This window comes from Panulirus ornatus, chromosome 24 (genome assembly GCF_036320965.1).
Source record: "Panulirus ornatus isolate Po-2019 chromosome 24, ASM3632096v1, whole genome shotgun sequence".
Classification (NCBI taxonomy): domain Eukaryota; kingdom Metazoa; phylum Arthropoda; class Malacostraca; order Decapoda; family Palinuridae; genus Panulirus; species Panulirus ornatus.
The window spans coordinates 8,508,571-8,535,113 of NC_092247.1; the positions used below are offsets into that span (position 1 = coordinate 8,508,571).

The window sequence follows — 26,543 nt, forward strand, 5'->3', positions numbered from 1 at the left end:
AATGAGATGTTTGAGGACAATGTGTGGTGTGAGGTGGTTTGATCGAGTAAGTAACGTAAGGGTAAGAGAGATGTGTGGAAATAAAAAGAGCGTGGTTGAGAGAGCAGAAGAGGGTGTTTTGAAATGGTTTGGGCACATGGAGAGAATGAGTGAGGAAAGATTGACCAAGAGGATATATGTGTCGGAGGTGGAGGGAACGAGGAGAAGAGGGAGACCAAATTGGAGGTGGAAAGATGGAGTGAAAAGGATTTTGTGTGATCGGGGCCTGAACATGCAGGAGGGTGAAAGGAGGGCAAGGAATAGAGTGAATTGGAGCGATGTGGTATACAGGGGTTGACGTGCTGTCAGTGGATTGAATCAAGGCATGTGAAGCGTCCGGGGTAAACCATGGAAAGCTGTGTAGGTATGTATATTTGCGTGTGTGGACGTGTGTATGTACATGTGTATGGGGGGGGTTGGGCCATTTCTTTCGTCTGTTTCCTTGCGCTACCTCGCAAACGCGGGAGACAGCGACAAAGTATAAAAAAAAAAAAAAAAAAAAAAAAATAGCTTTTGAAAAGAAGTAATTAACAGAATGACAGGAAACTCCAGTTGAATCAGCAGACATTAAATCTCACAGACTTGAAAAGCCAAGAAAGTTCTCAACTGCCAAGAAATATTTCATAACCAAGTTTGAATTTGGGATCCTGAGACTCAGAAGTCATTCATCTGGGAGACATTTGGCTTAATGTTTGGAAAATTTACCTATTTCAAGGATATCTGAATCAAAATGTGTATATCAGTATGTAATGACTTATTATTAGCTGACTAGCTAGTTCATTGTCACCACTTAACACATTACATACATGAACCAAAACATGATAAAAAAGAAAAAAATCAGTCATGGGTCTCAAAATTCAAGTAGTATCTCATTTCCAAAAAGGAGCTTTCTTCTAGCATGGTTCTTGCAGTCTTGACAAATATTTGATTATCCATTTTGTTGACAACCATAAGATGTGTGTAATATTTCAAGCTTAACTAAAGGCATTTATCCAGGAAGATTTTTGCAGTTTTGATGATTACCTGATTATTCATACTGTTGACTATCAAATAAATAGATGATATAAATTCTTTCCTCTGTTTCCTTGCGCTACCTCGCCAATGTGGGAGACAGCGATTAAGTATAATAAAAAAAATAATAGAAAAAACTGATATGTAAAATGGAGAGCTCTTGAGGACTTGTAACTTGCTAATGCTCCTATTCACATTTGATAAATCAGCTGACTGTGCCAATGGTTGTGGGATATACTCATTCAGAAGGATATTTACCAACCCTGAGATCTATCCTCGACCATTTAGGAGCAAACTGAGGTAAATTTTTATACTGTTAACAGTGTAAAAATAATTATATTAAAAGAATGAGATGCCAGAGCAGTTATAGAAAAAAGGGAATGTAAATATGAAATATGTATGAGGAGAAGAAAAAGGAAGAGGTAAGAGGAAGCCAGTAAAGGAAACAAGACCAGAACGAATATGTTGAGGGGCAGTGTCAAATCTGAGAATGTTTAACAGACTATCTGATGCCACACCGAGATGTGCCTAATGTGATGAACCATCAGAGAGAAAGAGAGTACCTCTCTTTCTCATGGTCGTGGTTCCTTCACAGTATTGCCTCACCACCAACTTTCTATAAAGGCTGTATCTTTTTGAGATTTCACTCTTTAATAGATGCAGGGTTAGCATAATTCTGTGCCATACAGCAAAGAGCCCTCTGCCAGTTCTACTACTGCTCAAGGTCAAACCAGGATGTCAGAGAATATTTTGACTGTCTCATAATTTTTTTAAAGAGCCAACTCAAGGCTGATAAAACCAATCATGGCCCTTAGTCACCACTGTTCTTTTATAGCACAATCTTTATGATACAAAAAATGTACACACATCAATTGTATTGCATTATTGTGCATTTGCAAAAAATAATATCATAATGTATTTTTCTTTTCTTGTTTTCAGATATAGGGTGAAGCCACTTGTACCAGTATTATGGCATGGTATGCCAACCACTGGGAGAGAACACAGCCCCATGTTCCTTTAAAGTAGGCACCTTTGTTTAAGCAGATGACAGTCTCTTGTTATGTCAAGCCTCTGCAAGTCCTTGATTGACCTGCTGTACAGTTGGCTTGACTTAACTGCCTAAAGTCATTTGTTTGTGCATGTGATGTTAAATCTACTGGCGCCTGAATAAACAAAGAAGCTTTATATATGTGTGGGTCGTTCAATACTAGTCACTATCTAAAAGAAACCACTAGTGCTGCCCTTATGAGCCATGTGTGTTTGAGACTAATGTAATATGTGGGGGGGACATGTAATTTTGGGTTCATTATGTACAGTATACTTCTGATAAGATTTTTTATATTTGCTGTAAACTAGAAACTTGACATTAGAGGCAGACTAAGGTGATAAACTTGTTTTGTTGGGAGTTATGGGACCGAAGTTTGTGTGAATGTCACTGCCCTTGGTTATGACGGGGAGTAACTGTATAATATTTGGTGATTAGGAGAAAAGGAAAGACATTGAACAGGTAGATGTTTCTGTAGTTAAGTTTTTTCTAGAATATATATTTATTACTCACCTGTCTTAGAGTCTTCATTCACCAATGTACCCTTTGCTGCTGGACACAAATTAAGTTATTTCACATGGGAACATTATTTTCAGTATTTGTTATTTTAGTATCTATGAATTACATCAAATATCTATTATATTTTGTATATTTACGTACATTTTTGTACATTATGATGGGTCCCATTTTGTTATTAGGTGCCAATTTCTGTTTACCACACTATGAAATATTGTGATAAAAAGTGTGGAATAGTTGTTCACTTCAAGTGTCATTCATATCATTAAATATTCATTTATCATCAGATGTGTTACATCATGTTAAAAGTTTTTGTTTAGTTATTCCCAGTTGATAATGATTTGTAATTAATCATTATGTGAGAAGTTTTTTCATCATCATCCAGTGCAGTACTTTTATATCAGTTTCTTAAGTTGTTGTGATCAGAATATGTTATTTGTCATTTCATAAATGAAAACAAGAAACTAAAGCTGTAAACAATCATTAAGAATATACCAATGTTGATATTGTCATTTATTGTTAAACATTGTATATAGCTACTTCATTGAATTTTTAATATGAATATAAACATTAGCATCAGTAACAGTATGGATGCAAATATATGTGGTAATTGTATTAGGTAATTCAGACGTGAAAATGAAGATGAGGCTGCGTTCGACACTTTCCTCCTCTTACACCTCCAGTATAATTTCTTGTCATTAGCTTCTTTATTACTTGGTAAGGAGTGTGCTGAACTCCCTGCAACCTATACATGACAGGGCATACAACTGGTTATAACTTATTTAATTGGGATGATTTCTGTTGTAAACATTAATTTATAAAATGATTACCACTAATGCAATGGATGAAATAAAATAATTATCACTGTTCAGTCTACTCAAGCTTACTCCACACTCAGTACCCAGTCTAATATACGGTTGTTAATGCCCACGGTTCAGGAAGGAACTGTCATTTTCACTAAACAGAGTTCAGGAGGAAACAGATTTTCAATTTGGTTTGTGGAAGTTTGCATCACTCTTTATCATTTAAAGACAGATAATGACCTTTGCTTTAGCTTAAGCCCTCAGTGAGGTGCACATTTCTCATTAATTCCCGAACGCAGCTAGAACATTCTATGCAGATGTAGTTTCACCAATAGTCCACACTTGCCTTTCTACTCTTTAAAAAGAAGCTCTGCCTGACCAACTAGAATCAAGAGTTTATTCCAGAATTATTAAGAACTTCTGCCACACAGTACAGATAATCAGGAGCTCATTCCAAAGAAAACTTAAACATGGGTACTATCAACTATTGTTTGTTTGATTATTTAGTCATATCCTTTGAAATTAATGTATGAAAATCAAGATAAAAGTACAAATAAGTAATGGGTTACATGTCTGAAATTCTAATCATACAAATACTTAATTGGTTAATGTGTTGCATTTTAACTAAGATCATGTTACATTTAATATTATATTATTAAAGATTTTATGAAGGTGGTTAACAGAATTTTTCCATTCTGGTATTTCATCTGCTATTTCAGTGTTATACATATTTGTAACAATGTTTATGTGTTACTGAAAGAATGATAAACATGATCATATAATTTAAAATTTGATCAGTCTTTGAAAGAAAAGCTGAATTATAGTTCAGTTTCTTAGCAAAAATTAATTATACTCTTACAATTTGAATTTACAGTGATAGTTACATAATAATGAAACTGTTTTTCAATTGTCAAAATGTTATAATATTTTTATTTGTACTTTTATTTATAAGTCCTCAATAGTTTTAGGGAGAAAGAAGAAAGTGTTTTATGAGATATACAAAAATACATACACAGACATATATATATATATATATATATATATATATATATATATATATATATATATATATATATATATATATGGAATGGGCCTCTGGGCCTCTGAGGGAATATCCTCACCTGGCCTCATTCTCTGTTCCTTCTTTTGGAAAATTAAAAAAAAACGAGAGGGGAGGATTTCCAGCCCCCGCTCCCTCCCCTTTTAGTCGTCTTCTATGACACGCAGGGAATACGTGGGAAGTATTCTTTCTCCCCTATCTCCAGGGATAATATATATACATATATATATATATATATATATATATATATATATATATATATATATATATATATATATATATATATATATATATATTTATTCATTTTCATTTATAATCATTCCAGGACCAATTTCTATGAAATAGTCTTGGTGTTACCCAAATGCTTTCCAAAGGCTCATACAGCCCAAGTAAGTGCTACCCCATGTTGCATGGAGATTTAGACACCTTTGGAAAGAGCTCTTTGATGAGACTGTACTCCCAATAATACAATCTTGCCATAGGTGATTTTCACTCACAGAATAACCTCTAGCAGGCTGAACAATTTTTACTTGCTTTCCTTCATCCATTCCCGGTGATACTCAGCCCCATTGGAAACAATATGGCTACCCCCTGCTTTAGCTAGGTAGCACTAGGAAAACACAAAAAAAAGGCCACATTCTTTCACACTCAGTCTCTAGCTGTCATGTGTAATGTATTGAAACCAAAGCTCTCTATCCACATCCAGGCCCCACAGACCTTTCCATGGTTTACTGCAGACACTTCACATGCCCTAGTTCAATCCACTGACAGCATGTCGACCCTGGTATTCCACATCGTTCCAATTCACTCTATTCCTTGCACGCCTTTCACCCTCCTGCATGTTCAGGCCCCGATCGCTCAAAATCTTTTTCACCCCATCTTTCCACCTCAAATTTGGTCTCCCACTTCTACTCGTTCCCTCCACCTCTGACACATATATCCTCTTTGTCAATCTTTCCTCACTCATTCTCTCTATGAGACCAAACCATTTCAAAACACCCTCTTCTGCTCTCTCAACCACACTCTTTTTTATTACCACACATCTCTCTTACCCTTTCATTACTTACTCAATCAAACCACCTCACATCACATATTTTCCTCAAACATCTCATTTCCAACACATCCACCCTCCTCTGCACAACCTTATCTATAGCCCATGCCTCGCAACCATATAACATTGTTGGAACCGCTATACAGTATTTTTCATTTTTATTTCATACATATTCGCCATTTCCCGCATTAGCGAGGTAGCATTAAGAACAGAGGACTGAGCCTTAGCGGAAATATCCTCACTTGGCCCCCTTCTCCGTTCTTTCTTTTGGAAAATTAAAAATGGGAGGGGAGGATTTCCAGCCCCCCGCTCCCTCTCCTTTTAGTCACCTTCTACAACATGCAGGGAACACGTGAGAAGTATCATTTCTCCTCTATCCTCAGTGATAATACTATATTCATTTAAATTTCTTATTCATTATACTATGTCGCTGTCTCCCATGTTAGCTAGGTAGCGCAAGGAAACAGACGAAAAAATGGCCCAACCCACCCACATACACATGTATATACATACACATCCACACACGCACATATACATACCTATACTTTTCAATGTATACATATATATATATATATATATACATACACAAACATATATATATATACACATGTACATAATTCATAATTGCTACCTTTATTCATTACCATTGCCACTCTGCCACACATGACATGAAAACCCCCTCCAACCACACGTGTGCGAGGTAGCGCTAGGAAAAGACAAACAATGGCCACATTTGTTCACATTCAGTCTCTAGCTGTCATGTATAATGCATCGGAACCACAGCTCCCTTTTCACATCCAGGCCCCACAAAACGTTCCATGGTTTATCCCAGACGCTTCACATGCCCTGGTTCAATCCATTGACAGCACACTGACCATGGTATACCATATCATTCCAATTCACACTATTCCTTGCACAACTTTCTTCCTCCTGCATGTTCAGGCCCTGATCACTCAAAATCTTTTTCACTCCATCATTCCATCTCCAATTTGGTCTAAAACTTCTCTTCGTTCCCTCCACTTCTGACGCATCTATCCTCTTCAGCTCTCTCAACCACACTCTATTTATACCACACATCTCTCTTACCCTTTCATTACTTAATCAAACCACCTCACACCACATACTGTCTTCAAACATCTCATTTCCAACACATCCACCCTCCTCCGCACAACCCTATCTATAGCCCAAGCCTAGCAACCATGTAACATTGTTGGAACCACTATTCCTTCAAACATACCCATTTTTCCTTTTCGAGATAATGTTCCCACCTCCCACACATTTTTCAATGCTCTCAAAACTTTTGCCCCCTCCCCACCTTGTGACTCACTTCCACTTCCATGGTTCCATCCGCTGCCAAATCCACTCCCAGATATCTAAAACACTTCACTTCCTCCAGTTTTTCTTCATTCAAACTTACCTCCCAACTGACTTTTCCCTCAACCCTACTGTACCTAATAACCTAGCTCTTATTCATATTTACTCTCAGCTTTCTTCTTTCACACACTTTACCAAACTGTCACCAGCTTTTGCAGTTTCTCACTCGAATAAGCAACCAGTGCTGTATCATCAGCGAACAACAACTGACTCACTTCCCAAGCCCTCTCATCCACAACAGACTGCATACTAGCCCCTCTCTCTAAAACTCTTGCATTCACCTCCCTAACAACCCCATCCATAAACAAATTAAACAACCATGGAGACATCACGTACCCCTGCCGCAAACCAAAATTCACTGAGAACCAATCACTTTCCTCTCTCCCTACTTGTACACATGCCTTACATCCTCAATAAAACCTTTTCACTGCTTCTAGCAACTTGCCTTCCACAACATATATTCTTAATACCTTCCACAGAGCATCTCCATCAACTCTATCATATGCCTTCTCCAGCTCCATAAATGCTACATACAAATCCATTTGTTTTTCTAAGTATTTCTCACATACATACTTCAAAGGAAACAACCGATCCACACATCCTATACCACCTCCAGTATATATATATATATATATATATATATATATATATATATATATATATATATATATATATATATTTTTTCACACTATTCGCCATTTCCCGCATTAGCGAGGTAGCATTAAGAATAGAGGCCTGGGCCTTTTAAGGGAATATCCTCACCTGGCCCCCTTCTCTGTTCCTTCTTTTGGAAAATTAAAAGAAAAAAAAAGAAGAGAGGGGAGGATTTCCAGCCCCCCGCTCCCTTCCCTTTTAGTCGCCTTCTACGACACGCAGGGAATACCACACCACCAAGACCCTCAAGAGTCCCACTTTCCTGTCTAGGCTCTGGATATCACCCATTCCTACACTACTATATGACACCGATTCAACACATCCCAGGACCCTTCATGCCCTCGATGTAACAACCATAATGAAGACAATGCTTACTGCTCAAATGTCCTGCACTCTCCCCTCATAGATACACATGCAGCATCACTACACTTTATGACCCATGATCCTGCCAAGTGGGTGTGGCTGGCCTCTTGAGTGATGTAGGAGTTTCATGAAAATAGAAGGGGCTCCTGAGACAGAATTAAGTGTATATGTATTTTTTTCATACTTTTTCTCTGTTTCTGGTGTTAGTGAGGAAGTGCCAGGAACAGAAGAATAAATGGCCTTCCTTGCCTGCATCCATTCTCTAACTGTCATGTGTAATGCACTGAAGCCACAGTCTCCCTGTCCACAACCAGGCCTCACAGACCTTTCTGTGTTTTCACCAATTCACTTCAGATGCATTGATTCAGGTCATCGATAGCACATCATACCCTGTATATCACATCACTATGATTTAACTCTATTCTATACCTTCTTATTCCCTCCACTTCTAACACATAAACACATACATTGTCTTTGCCAACCTCACCTCACTCATTCTCTCCATATGTCCAAACCATTTCAGCACACCCTTTCAACTCTCTCAACAATACTCTTCTTATTACCACATCTCATTTACCTTTGTCACACCACATAATGTCCTTAAATATTTTATTTCTGGCACATTCACCCACTTCCATACTTTCTGATCTATAATGTACCATGCGTCCATACAGGACCATTGTGACTACTGTAACTACTAAAAAGTCCATCTTTTCGGTTCCAGATAGTGACCACTCTTTCTGTACATTCCTCAATGCTCCTAGGACCTTTACCCCCTCCACCACTTTATGGCTCACCATGGTTCTATTTGCTGCCATGTACTCTCCTAGTTATTTAAAACACTTCACCTCCTGTAAGTTTTCTACATTTAAACTCACACCCCAGCTAACTCATCTCTGCACTGATAAAGCTAATAGTCTTGCTTTTATTCACATTTACTCAAATTCCTCTTTTCATACACTCTCCCAAACTCACACACAACAGAAGATTCTCACTCAGATCTCCCACCAATGCCATGTCATTTGCAAACAACAGCTGATTCACTTTCCAGACCCCCAAACCCCCTACAGGCTGTATACCTGCCACTTTTTCCAAGACCCTTGCATTTACCTCTCCCACCACCCCATCCATAAACAAATTGGACAGCCATGGTGACCTCACACACCCATGGTACAGACCCACACCATATCTATACATACAATTTTCCCTCAAAGGCTCGGTTCTCTGTTCTTGATGCTACCTCGCTAAAGTGGGCAATGGCAAATATGTATGAAAAAAAAAAAAAAAAAAATATATATATATATATATATATATATATATATATATATATATATATATATATATATATATATATATATATATATATTGCCATTATACAAGTGAAAAGTCACTTTTGGTAAGGCTGCATCACTGGGAGTACAGTTTTGTCTAAGAACTTAATTCAAAGGAGTCCACCTTTTTCTGATTTGAGAAGTAGTGCAACCTTTTGGGTTGTAGAAACCTTTAGAAATATGCCCTAGGATAATCATAAATGAAATATATATATATATATATATATATATATATATATATATATATATATATATATCCCTGGGGATAGGGGATTAAGAATACTTCCCACGTATTCCCTGCGTGTCGTAGAAGGCGACTAAAAGGGGAGGGAGCAGGAGGCTGGAAATCCTTCCCTCTCGTTTTTTTTTAATTTTCCAAAAGAAGGAACACAGGGGGGCCAGGTGAGGATATTCCACAAAGGCCCAGTCCTCTGTTCTTAACGCTACCTCGCTAACGCGGGAAATGGCGAATAGTTTAAAAGAAAGAAAGAAAAATATATATATATATATATATATATATATATATATATATATATATATATATATATATACATACATATATTTTTTCTTTTTTTTTCTTTTTCCAAAAGAAAGGACAGAGAAGGGGGCCAGGTGAGGATATTCCCTCAAAGGCCCAGTCCTCTGTTCTTGATGCTACCTCGCTAATGCAGGAAATGGCGAATAGTATGAAAAAGAAATATATATATTTATTTATTTATATATACATATATATATATATATATACATATATATATATGTGTACATATATATATATACATATATATATATACATATATATATATATATATATATATATATATATATATATATATATATATATATATATATATATGAAGGTGAAATCGCACCTTATATATCAAGCACTGAATGGCAGTAATTTTCTAACATATTTGAAACAGTGTTGATTTCAGCCCATGTTCTGTATTACTTTAGTATTTCTTTATATACCATTCATGTCAGACACACTGAATGATGTTATTCTTCATTATTTCATTCAGAAGTATGTAAATCAGAATTCTCAACACTAATATGAACTCTAGGCTAGTATGAACTCTAGGCCAGTACCTAACAGTTCTCTAATTTTACACATTCTAAAAGAATCTACTACTAGATTATTTACTATCACTTTCAGAAAGGCATTTGAGAATTTTTCCTTTGATAATAGATTACAAAGCACAAAGTTTGCTTTTGGCCGAGCTTCTTTCCTCAGATGTGTCTCAGTAACATTTTGGATGGCTTAGGATGTGAAAAGTGTTTTCCAGAAAGAATTTTGTGTGAATAATGTTTTGTGATCACAAAACTTTTTTGGCTAGTGTAGTGAAATTGCCGAGTTCTTCAGATATGTTGGACTCAGATAATGACTACTAGAATTCCATTCATTTTTCATAGGAACCTTAACTGTTCTTAATGGTTAGGTCCTTTTTTTTATATGTCTTTTTTTGTAAAGTTAAACCTCAGTCATTATGTGAAGTCAGCTGTGTATAATAGGTGTTCATACATCTCCCTTTCCATACATATGACCAGCTGTTCTATGATGAAGTATTTAGTGTTTACTGCAGATCCCATTCATTATATGTGTCTACTCTGTAAGAGGTCAGGTCAATACCCTGAACACATTTACACAGTATATGGTTGCCCTTAAATCATCATATCCCAAGTTCCACTTATGTGTTCACCAAAGAGAGTTTTATCTCATCATCAGCAATTGAGAGAGAGCAAATTGTAATAAATACTTGTGATGAGATTACAGTTTGATAACATGAGAAAATAATTACATATAATAAAACAATTTATAACTGAACTCATGCAATTTCCTTTCTCTCTGTCAGCTGACATCAGATGATTGTTACTGAAGTGTGAAAAGTGTAGAGAGCAATAAAAGAGTCAGTTTCAGTGGTCTTTTGGCTCATCACCATGTTTGAGCCTTTTAGTATATCACCAGTTACACTAAGAGATTATGACTGTTGAATTGGATATCACTCAGTTGTATTGTTTTCACAATTGTTTGTTATTTGTTGTCAGTGTGTAGAGACTGGCAACATACCAGATACTTCCCTCAAGTAGTGTTTAAGTTGAAGGACCAGTAAAAATCATTAGCATCCACAACCCCATACATGTATGCATAACAGCATAAACACACTTGCTTGTACACACATTCTTCCAGTCAAACATGCCCACACTCAACTACAAAAACAAAGTATACACACACACACACAAACACACACGCAAATGGACAGGAGGGTTCAAGTCCAGTTCTTCTTGTATAAAGAGACAGAAAGGCTACAGCTTCATCAAGCTTATGATAAGTAAGGGGAAGGAGAAGAAAGCATAAGGGGCCCTTTGAAATTAACATTTCTTGAAGGTAATGATTCCCTTTAGTGGGTTTAGGTGTAAATAAAGCACTAAATGTTAGTTAAGAAAGTTGTCTGGGAGTAATGCCAAAAGTCACTCTTAAATAATTATGGACAAAGAGGTAAAGCATATAAATGGGACAAAGGAATGTGTGAAATTTATGGGAGAAAAATGCATCAAAGAGAAGAATAACAGAGAAAATATTTACTCCATGTAGCTAACAAGCAAGCAATAAGTTACTTTTCAGCAAGCTGCTGACCAGGCAACATTATAATTCCTTAAATTACATTCAATCAGTGCTAGCACTTTCGCTTAGCTATAACCATTGTGAAGATATTGTCAGAGAACAGTTTGGGCATGAAGGTTCATGTGGGATATCAAACTTGAATCAAAGAGGATTGTCCCTATTATTCCTATAACTGGCTATAGAAAGAAAAGTAATGGAAATGGGGAAGAAAAATGAACTTGAATGTACAACTTCTACCAAATCAGCTAGAAAGTTGCTGGATGAAACGAATTTTTGAGTATTATGAAACAGGAAGATAAAGAACGAGAGAAGGATAAACTGCTGGGACCTTGTGAGAAGAGCATTAAGTGAGTGATATAGGAACATCAAAATTTAAAGATAATGGAAAAAACTTGAGAAACTAATGATCAAAATGAAAGAATATTGTTACCAATGTAAAGAGCTTGATGGAATAGGGCAAGAAAGTAGCCACAGAAGAGAGATCACAATTAGTTCTGGTAATGGTAATGCTCAAAGAAGGGTGAAGTGGGTCTGTTCTGAGATATCATGATAAAGATCAGCTAAGGAAAGTGCCCTGAGCAGCGGATCAGATAATGAAGAATGCTAGGGGGAATAGAGCACTGAGATCAGGAAATAAATCTAAGACTGACAAATAGAGATAAATGGCATTGGTGCAGAGAAACAGCTATTTGGGGATATTGAAGAAACTTTAGAAATTTTATAAAAGGAGGTACAGTGATGACTACTTATTCTATTTGATATAAAATTATTCTTGAAATGTATGAAGCATATGATGACAAATTCAATTACGTACAAAGTATTCTAAGTAGATTTATAAGGGTGAAAATGCAGGTTTTAGAAAGAACCACACATGAAGTTACAGCTATAGGACATGGGCTGAAATGAACTTTCAAATGTAATGAACCCAGAGTTTTCTGTATGGGACAATTGTATAACAATAAAATGAAGGATGAAATTTAAGTAAGGGAAGAAATCACAAGAAAAGAATTATTGCAGGCTATAAACACTGCAGATACAGTTTCAGATTTTAAAGAAATTAGAAGAACAAGGATAAACAAACAAAATAAAAGAGGAAGTCCAGTAAAGATTACATTCAAATTGAAGCATAGTAAACAGGTAGTAGTACTACAGGAGGCCAAGAACCTGCCCACTGAGTGAAGATTTTTTTTTAAGAAGAGACAGATCAAAGGCAGTGTGAAGAGTAAGTCAAGAGAATATCCAGAAAGCAAAAAATAGGTGACATCAAAAGACACCTCAGAGCAGATCAGCCCCACCACTGCAACTGCTAGCACATGTATACTTAGTAGTGCTGAGGTAGGGCTGATTGCAGTGTAAACAAATGCTAATGAATTGTGAGCAAAGACAAATGGGGGAATCAAACAAGTGTTATATGAGATGTTGAGTTTAAGAGATAGAATTATACAACTCTTTCATGTGTAATGCATGACAGCAAGGAAGGAAAGCAAAAATTAAAGAAGGTTGATTGGCCCTCTTAGCAATTGACAACCCAAAGGTTCAGGGAATGCTGTTGGATGTTCCCTTTAAACAATGCATTATAGAAAAAGTAGAATAGGCAGAATGTGCAAAAGAGTGCTGATAACTTTCAATGCTCCAATGAATTTAAATGAACAAGAACAACATAAAGTAACATTGATAAAGGCACAATTATGCTGATGCAGGAGGCAGTGTAATGACTTTCTCAGAAAGAGTAATGTTCTATGTAATGGGATTATAACTACAGTGTGACACTGGATATATGTAGGTTTACAAGGAGATATAAATTTTTTGAAATATGTGGAGAAAAATATCCTGTATTACCATGTCATTGAACACATCAAAATGAGCTGATGCATTAACAAAAACATATATCTACTCACATGAAAGCGGATGATATCAGTTATGATACCCCTCTTGGAAAAGTGATCTAGCAGTGATTAAATATGACTAAGGACAGAAAATATCAAAGAGAAAACCAAACTAAAAGAGAAAAACAATTGTGGCAATTTCTGCAGGAACGCAAACTGGGAAATGAAATTGCACAGCCAACAAGAAAGAACAGTAATACAGAAGGCTCTGAAATCTATAGTAATGAGAAAGAAGAAACTACCAAAGTGAGAAGTAATGTTGGTTCAGACAAAACAGGTCATGTGTAATGAATTTTCTGTCTTTCATGATAGACTGAGCACTATGTTAGACAGACAAGAGATGGATTGGTGGAGTGTGTGTTTTAGGACTGCCAGATGGGGTCTGACTCCTTCTATTGCAAGAGGTTGGTAAAAATGCTGAATTTAGACAGGCATAAGGAGACTCCTTTGGTGGATCAGAAATTACTCATCAGAAGGAAACAAAGGATGCATGTCAGTAGTGCCTTTTTTAATTGGGTTGGGGTAATCAGTGTTGTGCTACAGGGCTTGATCTTGATAGGTGCTCTTACTCTTGATCTACCAGTGACTTGCCAGAACTGGATTTTATCAATCCATACATGCGCTGGTGATGTTTAAGTCATGAGATAAATAAAGAACTGTTAGAGGACTGCATAGATTTATTACAGGACTTTGAAAAGCTCCAAAGAAGTTCAGAGACACAGTTGATGAAGTTCTACCCAAGCAGATACAAAGTAGGGAAAGGGGAGCACACTGAAAGACGACTAGATAAGACTATGATGTGGCAGAAGTTACAGAAAGTTGTGTAAAAGGGAACTGTGAATCAACATAGTAACAAAGCTATCACCAGAATACCACACTGGAAAAGTTTTAAGACGGCAAAGTACCTGCTGATTTATATCTATCATGGTACTCTTAGACTCCACCTGCAAGTCATTTTAAGATTTAAAAGTGTAGAAATGCTGAATAATGACAGAATGAACACTGGAGGCACATTACAGGTGGAGGTGCTGAAATAATTCAGAAATTTGAGCAGAAAATCCGTCTGATGAATGAGAAGGTACAGACACTTAGGTGTCAAAAGCAGGAGAAATGACTGGTCTGAGGAACCTATAAACGAGCCTGCTAAATAAACAAGTCTGCTAAGAGGAAATAATGTCAGAAAGAGATAGAGAGAAGCCTGGAGAATACAAAGGGACTGTGATGGAAGAAACATAAAGAAGCTGCTGGAGCCATAATTCAAGGATAGAGTAGAAATAATGGAGAAGACAGGTGTGACCAAAGTGAAATTTTGGAGAAAGACAAAGAGATAAGAAAATGGAGCATAACCTGCAGCAAAATCATCATTAATCACTAAAAAAGAAAGAAAGGTGACATGTGGACAGTATGTTGGCAGAAGAAGTAACTTGCATTGCACTGAAAAAGAATGCTGGAGAGTGGTACTGTATATAATGGATGGATCCAGGGATATGGACTTGGATAATGTGAGTTCAAGAAAGGTGCTGAAACATGGATTACATCATTTTTGAACCCATTTGGTCAATCTACTGTTATGTAGCAGGGTACTATGAATATCAATCTACAAACTTAAAAACCAGCCTTAAAGTTGAATTCCATACCCATTTTAGGCTCTGCTGACAGATTATAGAAGGTAACCCAAACAAATGATGAATCATTGAAGTTGTATAGAGGCCTCAGTAACCTACTAAAGACCACAGTGGGAGGCTGTGTGCTGTGTTTGTGGTGCCCATTGCCACCCATAGCATCCACCACTGTGGCCACATTGCCCATACATGGGATTCTCCAATCTCGTATGTTTTTTTTTTTAAGCTCTGAATGCTTAACTCTTAATTCATAAGAAAGAAAGAAAGGTAATGTTTCAAACTTTTGCATTCTTAGGACTGGAAAGTTTGGTCTATTGTGTTTTTCCTAAACTTGGAATTGGTTAAATCAGTTTATTAGAAAAGAAAGTTAGTTTCATATTATTTGCACACTATTTCACAATAAGTAACTTCACTGTTTCTAGGCACTGGAGGTGGACCATAAAAATCGATTTTACACAAAGATATAAAGAAACTGGCAAACTGGAGAAGGAAAGATTTAGATCCATGATGATAATTGGACTGGATGAGAACTACATTCAAGTATAGGAAGAAAGGGAAACAAAGAATTAAATATACTAAGATAACTAATTGAGGCAACAGGCATGGATAATGCAGAAACTGAAATTTAATAAACTACAGCTGGGTCAGAAAAATGAAACTTGTGAGGGTTACAGCTGCCAGGTGGTGTTTTGGCAAGGAAAGAAACTTACCAAACTGGAGAAATCTAGGAATTATTTATCAGGAAGGAAAAAAGGTAAAGCAGAAAGTAAAAATAAAAGAAAGTATGTTGAAATTAGAGAGTGGCCATCTATACAAAAAATGTAGGGGGGCAGGAATGTCAAACTTTGGAAGGGTAGGATTTCAAGCTGTATTTAGAAATGCAAATGGTCTAAACGCCAATGGCAAAGAAGTTTAGCCTGTACATATCATATCTGATATTACTGTGATTGTAGAAATGAAAGGAACAAGTGATTACAATAGGAAGGTGAGGCAAGAGAAGATAAAGGAGGGTGGGGGGAGAAGTTGCCTCTGCTGGTAAAAGATAACTTACACAAAGCTTTTGGGAAATACTGTCAATGTAGTCCCATTAAAGAATTCATAATGGGGGAAAGGTGAAAGGAGTAAGTCACATAGCTATTCTAATACACAGCAACCCTCTAGAGTATGCTAACAGAGATCAACCCTCCAGAGAAAACAAATGAATAAGATCAAGCTGTTAATGAAAACAATAAAGGTACAATCAGGATGGTGCATGAACCAGCAAGATAAGCTCTTTTCAGTAACAGAAAGGTCCTAATAATGGGGAATTTTAACTATATTTAATTCCTACATCCCGCTAATTACTACCCTTTCTCAAATGCCCACATCCCAACTTCCACGTAGCTTAAATATTACCCACATGATAGTTTAGGTGAGAGTTTGAATAGCAAAAACCTTGAGGAAGTTGTGTCCTTTAGATATGTCCTATAGATACATGGAATTGGACACGGCAGTGGATGGAACTATGGGAGATGAAGTGAACCGTTGAGCGGGTTAGGATGGGAAGATCCTGGGTGCATTTAGGTGACTGGTAAGAGAATTTACTGTCTGTGAGAACAAAAATGGGCATGACTGATGGTATTTAGTCCCAACAATGCTGATGAGGTACATGATTCAGGCCCAAAATAAAGGAAATGAAGAAAAGACAATTGCGTTAAAAAAGAAAAGCTTGAGGACAATTTTTAGTATGAGGATGACTGATCAAGTGAGAAATGACAGTATATGAGAGGGATGTGGTTATCAGCACAGCATGACTGAGACAACTGAACAAGGTGGGCTCAAATGGACTAAACATACTGTTAGGAAGAGTGAAGAGAAACTGGCTAAGAGGATTTATATGTGGAAAAAGTGGAGGGGTCAAGGTGGAGATGGAGACTAAGAAGGAGATGGAAGGATAGACCGAAATAGGCTTTGAGTTACTGGGGGGACTGACCATGCAGGAAGATGGGAGGCATTCATGGGATAAAGTGAACTGGAGCAAAGTGTTATAAGTGGATTACATATTATCTGTGGACTAAATCAAATCATGTGAAGTGGTCAGGGAAAACATGGGAAGGTCTATGGGGCTGGTTGTGTGTAGAGGGTTCTGGATTCAGTGCAATATAAAAGGCAACTAGACTAGCTTTACCTTGGTATGTGGGAAATGGTGCAAATGCATAAAAAAAGCAGATTTTTAGTTGAGGTACAAATTATCAGACTGATGGACTCAGAGGTTATGGTCATAGAAACTCACGAGTAGATATGTGGAAAGTACTGTCCAAGTACATAGTGTCTACAGTGGAGGACCTAGTGCCTTCTACACACAAGAAATGGGAGGGGAGAAGTGACCATTAAAATGTCAAGTTTCTTAAGCAAGACAACAATTGGATACTACTGGATCTAAGGCACACAGTCCCAGTGATACCTTATCATATGTAAATATATACAGAAACACTCAACAGATCATGCAGGTGGTTGCTAAAAAGATAATGGAAGACAGATCACTTCACGGGGAAAGGAAGAAAGCATATATCATACCTTTCTTTAAGGAATGATACAGGGATTTTGATCTAAACTAGAAGCTAGTGTCTCTAATGAGCATAGTCAGTAAAACACTTAGATATCACATAGCAAATGCATGAATACTTGAGGAAATGCAGAGATGCTATATCTGAGTAAGAACTGATACAAATTGAGATGGAAGAGGTCATGTACAACCAAATCTGACTTCTGATATAAATGAGCAGTAGCCATAACAAAAGATATGGATGAATGGGCTGTGTGTTGTTAAGACTGCCAAAAACCCTTAGACCCTATCCCTTACATAAGAGTGGGACTCCTAAGGTAAGTCAAACTTTATTCAAATTAAAAAGAATAAAGGAAGCAGATTGGTCTACATAAATGTTTTACATGGACTGGAATCATACATGAATGTGTATGATATCATATTTTGAAAGCCTCTAAAGAGATGGAGACCTAGCAAGAAACATATTTCAGGTTTCAAGACTTGAAAGGGACTTTGGAGGTTGATATGCTAACACACCAAGATCATCATATCAGAACTGTAAAGAATTACTTACTAATCAACATCAAAACTGCATTCAAAAACATGGACATGAAACTGATCAGAGAATTGTTTACAACATATAATGGACAAACACAAAAGTATCCAGCACTAGTTTGATTATCTCACTAGAAGGGAAGCAGTGATCTGGAGAACTTCCAGAGGTGAGTAACAAGGATGTTACTAGAAATAAGGAAAATAAGCTCTCTGTAGAAGGTAGCATTTACAGAATTATCCACAGGAGAGGAAATACATGACAACAATATGCATGTTTCTGTATAGATATGATGAGGAAATTATGAAAACATTTTTTGGTATTAGGAATGCCAAGTCAATATGAAGGAACAGCCGAATGCTAAGGAAGAGGCAAGCAATTAAAGGTGTATAGAAAGACTTGTTTAGTAACAGAACTGTAGACCCATGGAACAATTTAAAAGTGGAAACTGTAAATGGAAACAATGAATTAAAAAGGTAATTGTAAATGAAAGACCGATACAAAAGAAAGCTTTAGATATGGGGCCCTTCAAGTGTAACACTCCTTCCCCACACTGCACAATTAGGGATTCACATACATAGTACACTCCAAACACTTATGCACATGAATATGGCAAAGATTATAGTTGGCATTTGGAACAAGCTACATTAAGAGCAAAATTAATGTTAACAGCATTACAGAATTCTAAGTTGTGTACAATAAGAATGTAAGGTTACGATACGTGGGCTCCACATGTGGAAACTCTCCCGACATGCACAAGAATGTAATAAAAATCTGATAATTACACTCACATACACACATGCACATGCATACTGACATACTTGAAATGGAAGAATCAAGATTGTTCCCAAGGTTTTAAAGTCATATTGATGTCACATCCTGCAGCCAAGTGCATAAGACATTCTTGTTCCTTTGAAAGTTGACTGGAGAATGGCTGACAGTTTGGAAAATATGTGGAACTTTTGATGATGGCTTTAGCTCTGGGCGATAAGACTAATCTTTCATGAAAAAAATTCTAAAATAGGGTTCAGGGCATTAGAAAATAAAAAAATGATGCAAAATTGTGCATTACTTAATTTGGGAAATCTAATTGGAATGTAGTCGTACATCATATTTAACTCATACAACTTGTAAAGCATCTCTTGCAGTGCCAATGTGCTGCTCTATGTACAAATGCACAATGTTTTGTATAGCATCTACATGAGTTCTCTTTCATGGAGGTGCTTTCTTTATAAGTATACAGATATATGAGTAAATATTTGATTTAAAACAAACTGGTAAGATTTGAGCCTTTGAAGCCAAGGTTGTGAAGAAGTTTGGTCAACATGACTGTCTTGAGGCACAGCCACGAAATACAAGTGCTGCATTCATACAACATGCTTTCCTTATCCTTTATGTTTAATGAATTTGCTATTTCACACAAATGATGAAAAACAATCTGAAGTAGCAATAAATTTTCATTTGATGGTAAAAACTGTAATCTTACAAAAAAAGCTCATGTAAGATTGAAATAATGAGGTTACTTTTGCATATGCAATGGATATGAATTGAATGAATTGTTTCATTCAATGTATATCTGGTGCAGCAAAGTATATGCAGGAAAAAATTATCCAGCATCTGTCAGATCTAGGCAGTGCTAGATATGAAAATATGCTGGTCACAACACTATTTTCCCTTGATATTCTACAATTAAATGTTTGATACCACTGATGGTCTACAATACAGTATTCTTATAATTTTTCTGTCCAGAAGTCCCTTGCCAACCACAGTGTGTGTGTGTGTAATTAAATGTCTGTATGTTCCTGAACACCATGGTTGGGAAAACAGTGGTTGGCAAGTAAAAGACCTATGAGAAATGGTGGGTTAGGGGAGTGCCTCATGAAAGGCTTATATTAAATCCTATAATGAATTCTGCAAGTATAAAAGTATGCATCCTATTCTTCATAAACAATAAGTTTAACCTTTAAAAGTACATAGAAATTATGTGCAAAAGTGTAAAGTAATAATGGCACTATGATACCCCTGATGTCGTCACTCTGCACTTCCACAAATCAGACAGCCAGCTACATCACACAAAATGCTAATTCTATGCTCGCCCAAACAACACTGCCTAATTATGACACTCCTGCCTCCCCCTAGAAATGGACTGTGGGTCTGGGCTACAAGTAGCCCACAGCCATGTGACAATCACCCAATGTGCAAAATATCATTTTGGTGGTGCCATGAAAAACTAAGAATACTCAAAAACTTGACGCCTTGGCTGGTAAAATAGCATACATTATTCTAAGTATGTATAATGAAAACAATGGTTGGCAAAACTGTGGTAGGCAATGGAGCTCTGTAATGACAGCTCTGAACAATAGTAAGAGTGGGAAAGAATAAAAGTAAGAGGGGGGAAAGACTGTACTGGGTGCACCCTCAATTCATAGTTAAAAAAAAATCAGCATTAGACCTGAAAATGCTACACCTTCAGATATTTTCAGTCTAAACCTTTCATACAATTTGGTGTCCAGCTGTTCTTATTCAAAATTCACCTAAGGTTTTTGTCTAGCAATAACTTCTGATTCTAACTTAGCAAAAACTTGGCAAGCACCAACAGCAGACCAAATCAAGTTGGCAGAAAGCTTATGCTTACCAGTTAATACAACACACATTCATACAGAGATAATGAAAATTTCAGATACAAGAGCTTTTCAGATAATGCTTTTCATGTGGCTTCCTCTTTAGTTCTTTAAAAATAAAATGGACTATAATCTTGCAATTTGCCTTTGTTTATACTTTTTATCTTAGAAAACTAAACTTGCTTATGAACAATGTTTATACTTAAAGTGAAAGGAGCTTTGACAAATGCCAGTTATATAATCTGGAATTAATTAAGGATTATAGATAAAAGATATTTCTAATAGAGAGCTAGTTTCTCCACTGACTGCCCTATGAATAGTGACGATCAAATGCTTTCCAGTGCTATTTCCAAAAATACACTGCTACTTTGAAAACTGACATAGTAATAACCCCCTTAACTTAGGGAAACAATAAAACACAATGTTCTAATTTACTCTATTCTGTGCAACCCTTTCACCTTCCTCCATGTTCAGGCCCTGACTGCTCAAAATCTTTTTCACTCAATTCTTCCATCTCCAATTTAGATTCCCCGCTCTCCTTGTTCCCTCCACTTCTGACACATATATCATTGTTAACCCTTCCTCACTCATTCTCTCCAAAAGTCCAAACCATTTCAACACACCCTCTTCTGCTCTCTCAACCACACTCTTTATTACCACACATCTCTCTTACTCTTTCATTACTTACTCCATGAAATCACATTCCACCATATGTTGTCCTCAAACACTTAATATCCAATACATCCACCCTCCTCTACACAACCCTATCTGTAGCCTATGCCTCACACCCATATTGTTGGGACTAATATTCCTTCAAACATACCCATTTTTGCCCTCTCAGATAATGTTCTCTCTTTCCATAAATTCTTCAGCACTCACAGAACCTTCTTCCCATCCCCAAATCTATGACTCACTTCTGTTTACATGGTTCCATTCACTGCTATGTCCACTCCAAGATACCTAAAACACTTCACTTCCACTGATTTCAACCCATTCAAATTTACATCCCAACTAACTTGTCCATGAACGCTACTAAACCTAATAAACCTTGCTTTTATTCACATTCAATCTCAACTTTCTCATTTCACACACTCTTTCAAACTGTCACCAACTGCTGCAGTTTCACACTCGAATCAGCCACTAGAGCTGTATCATTGGTGAACAACAAGTGACTCACTTACCAGGCCCTCTCATCCCCAACAGACTGCATACTCGCCCCTCTCTCCAGAACTCTTGCATTTACCTCCCTAAACACCCCATCCATAAACAAATTAAACAACCATGGGGACATCACACACCCCACTGCCACAGAGACATTCACTGGGAACCAATCTCTCTCCTCTCTTCCTACTTGTACACATGCCTTACATCCTTGGTATAAACCTTTCACTGCTTCTAGCAACCTACCTCCCCCACCAAATACTCTTAAAACCTTCCACAAAGCATCTCTATCAACCATATCATACGCCTTCTCCAGATCCATAAATACTACATACAAATCCATCTGTTTTTCTAAGTATTTCTCACACACATTCTTCAAAGCAAACACTTGATCCACACAGCCTTCACCACTTCTGAAACCACGCTGCTCTTCCCCATTCTGATGGGCTGTACATGCCTTCACCCTTGCAATCAATACCCTCCTATATAATTTCCCAGGAATACTCAACAAAGTTATACCTCTGTAGTTTGAACACTCAAATTTATCCCCTTTGCCTCCTTACAATGGCACTATGCATGCATTCTGCAAATCCTCAGGCACTTCACCATGAACCATACATACACTGAATATCCTTACCAACCAATCAACAACACAGTCACCCCCTTTTTTAATAAGTCTTACTGCAATACCATCCAAACCCCCTGCCTTGCCAGATTTCATCTTCCGCAAAGCTTTCACTACCTCTTCTCTCTTGACCAAACCATTCTCCCAGATCCTCTCACTTTGCATACCATCCTGTCCAAAGCACCTTATATCTGCCACTCTATCATCAAACACATTCAACAACCTTCAAAATACCCACTCCATCTCCTCATTTCATCACTACCTGTTATTACTTTCCCACCTGCCCCCTTCATCGATGTTCCCATTTGTTCTCTTGTCTTACACACGTTATTTACCTTCCTCCAAAACATCTTTTTATTCTCATTTGCCCTCTTTTTCAACCCTTGCTCCTTTCTCTTGACCTCCTGCCACTTTCTTTTATACATTTCCCAGTCATTTGCACTCCTTCCTTGCAAGTATTGTCCAAATGCCTCTCTATTCTCTTTCACTAATAACTTTATTTCTCTTTATCATACCTGATCACCATTTTCTGCTTCAGTGAGGTAGCACCAGAAACAGACGAAGAATGGCCCATCCACTCATATACACATATATATACATAAATACCCATACATGCACATATACACACATATACATATACATATCAACATTTATTCTGTTTCCCATTTTAGAAAGTTAAGATACAAGGAGGGGAGGATTTCTGGCCCCCGCTCCCATCCCCTCTAGTCGCCTTCTACGACACGTGAGGAATGCGTGGGAAGTATTCTTTCTCCCCTATCCCCAGGGATAATATATATATATAAATATATATATATATATATATATATATATATTATTATTTTTTTATTATACTTTGTCGCTGTCTCCCGCGTTTGCGAGGTAGCGCAAGGAAACAGACGAAAGAAATGGCCCAACCCCCCCCCCCCCATACACATGTATATACATACGTCCACACACGCAAATATACATACCTACACAGCTTTCCATGGTTTACCCCAGACGCTTCACATGCCCTGATTCAATCCACTGACAGCACGTCAACCCCGGTATACCACATCGCTCCAATTCACTCTATTCCTTGCCCTCCTTTCACCCTCCTGCAGGTTCAGGCCCCGATCACACAAAATCTTTTTCACTCCATCTTTCCACCTCCAATTTGGTCTCCCTCTTCTCCTTGTTCCCTCCACCTCCGACACATATATCCTCTTGGTCAATCTTTCCTCACTCATCCTCTCCATGTGCCCAAACCACTTCAAAACACCCTCTTCTGCTCTCTCAACCACGCTCTTTTTATTTCCACACATCTCTCTTACCCTTACGTTACTCACTCGATCAAACCACCTCACACCACACATTGTCCTCAAACATCTCATCTCCAGCACATCCATCCTCCTGCGCACAACTCTATCCATAGCCCACGCCTCGCAACCATACAACATTGTTGGAACCACTATTCCTTCAAACATACCCATTTTTGCTTTCCGAGATAATGTTCTCGACTTCCACACATTCTTCAAGGCCCCCAGGATTTTCGCCCCCTCCCCCACCCTATGATCCACTTCCGCTTCCATGGTTCCATCCGCTGCCAGATCCACTCCCAGATATCTAAAACACTTCACTTCCTCCAGTTTTTCTCCATTCAAACTCACCTCCCAATTGACTTGACCCTCAACCCTACTGTACCTAATAACCTTGCTCTTATTCACATTTACTCTTAACTTTCTTCTTCCACACACTTTTCCAAACTCAGTCACCAGCTTCTGCAGTTTCTCACATGAATCAGCCACCAGCCCTGTATCATCAGCGAACAACAACTGACTCACTTCCCAAGCTCTCTCATCCCCAACAGACTTCATACTTGCCCCTCTTTCCAAAACTCTTGCATTTACCTCCCTAACAACCCCATCCATAAACAAATTAAACAACCATGGAGACATCACACACCCCTGCCGCAAACCTACATTCACTGAGAACCAATCACTTTCCTCTCTTCCTACACGTACACATGCCTTACATCCTCGATAAAAACTTTTCACTGCTTCTAACAACTTTCCTCCCACACCATATATTATTAATACCTTCCACAGAGCATCTCTATCAACTCTATCATATGCCTTCTCCAGATCCATAAATGCTACATACAAATCCATTTGCTTTTCTAAGTATTTCTCACATACATTCTTCAAAGCAAACACCTGATCCACACATCCTCTACCACTTCTGAAACCACACTGCTCTTCCCCAATCTGATGCTCTGTACATGCCTTCACCCTCTCAATCAATACCCTCCCATATAATTTACCAGGAATACTCAACAAACTTATACCTCTGTAATTTGAGCACTCACTCTTATCCCCTTTGCCTTTGTACAATGGCACTATGCACGCATTCCGCCAATCCTCAGGCACCTCACCATGAGTCATACATACATTAAATAACCTTACCAACCAGTCAACAATACAGTCACCCCCCTTTTTAATAAATTCCACTGCAATACCATCCAAACCTGCTGCCTTGCCGGCTTTCATCTTCCGCAAAGCTTTCACTACCTCTTCTCTGTTTACCAAATCATTTTCCCTAACCCTCTCACTTTGCACACCACCTCGACCAAAACACCCTATATCTGCCACTCTATCATCAAACACATTCAACAAACCTTCAAAATACTCACTCCATCTCCTTCTCACATCACCACTACTTGTTATCACCTCCCCATTTGCGCCCTTCACTGAAGTTCCCATTTGCTCCCTTGTCTTACGCACTTTATTTACCTCCTTCCAGAACATCTTTTTATTCTCCCTAAAATTTAATGATACTCTCTCACCCCAACTCTCATTTGCCCTTTTTTTCACCTCTTGCACCTTTCTCTTGACCTCCTGTCTCTTTCTTTTATACATCTCCCACTCAATTGCATTTTTTCCCTGCAAAAATCGTCCAAATGCCTCTCTCTTCTCTTTCACTAATACTCTTACTTCTTCATCCCACCACTCACTACCCTTTCTAATCAACCCACCTCCCACTCTTCTCATGCCACAAGCATCTTTTGCGCAATCCATCACTGATTCCCTAAATACATCCCATTCCTCCCCCACTCCCCTTACTTCCATTGTTCTCACCTTTTTCCATTCTGTACTCAGTCTCTCCTGGTACTTCCTCACACAGGTCTCCTTCTCAAGCTCACTTACTCTCACCATATATATATCTTTCTTTTTCTTTCATACTATTCGCCATTTCCCGCATTAGCGAGGTAGCGTTGAGAACAGAGGACTGGGCCCTTGAGGGAATATCCTCACCTGGGCCCCTTCTCTGTTCCCTCTTTTGGAAAATTAAAAAAAAAAAAAGTGAGAGGGGAGGATTTCCAGCCCCCCACTCCCTCCCCTTTTAGTCGCCTTCTATGACACGCAGGGAATACGTGGGAAGTATTCTTTCTCCCCTATCCCCAGGGATAATATATATATAGAAGTTTCAGTTTTCTAAATTATTTCTTACATTTTTCATATATATATATATATATATATATATATATATATATATATATATATATATATATATATGAAAAATGTAAGAAATAATTTAGAAAACTGAAACTTCTAGCTGGAAAATGAAATGAAAAATGAATGTCACATAATGGTTCAACCTCTGGCTATGGAAAAGGGAAATGTATAATTTATTTACACAAACATC

At 37.6% G+C, this 26,543-nt stretch overlaps 1 protein-coding gene and 1 long non-coding RNA gene across 3 annotated transcripts in view; one reads left to right on the forward strand and one right to left on the reverse strand.

The window, feature by feature from the left end:
• Window positions 1-19,827, forward strand: part of Plc21C (Phospholipase C at 21C) — a 484,769-nt gene extending 464,942 nt beyond the window's left edge. Inside the window, exon 29 of the mRNA XM_071677149.1 lies at window positions 1,990-19,827. The gene's annotated coding sequence lies outside the window, so the exon portion shown is untranslated. The remainder of the gene's footprint in view (window positions 1-1,989) is intronic.
• Window positions 1-26,543, reverse strand: part of LOC139757085 (uncharacterized) — a 50,263-nt gene that overhangs the window by 14,594 nt on the left and 9,126 nt on the right. The gene's annotated exons all lie outside the window — the stretch shown is intronic.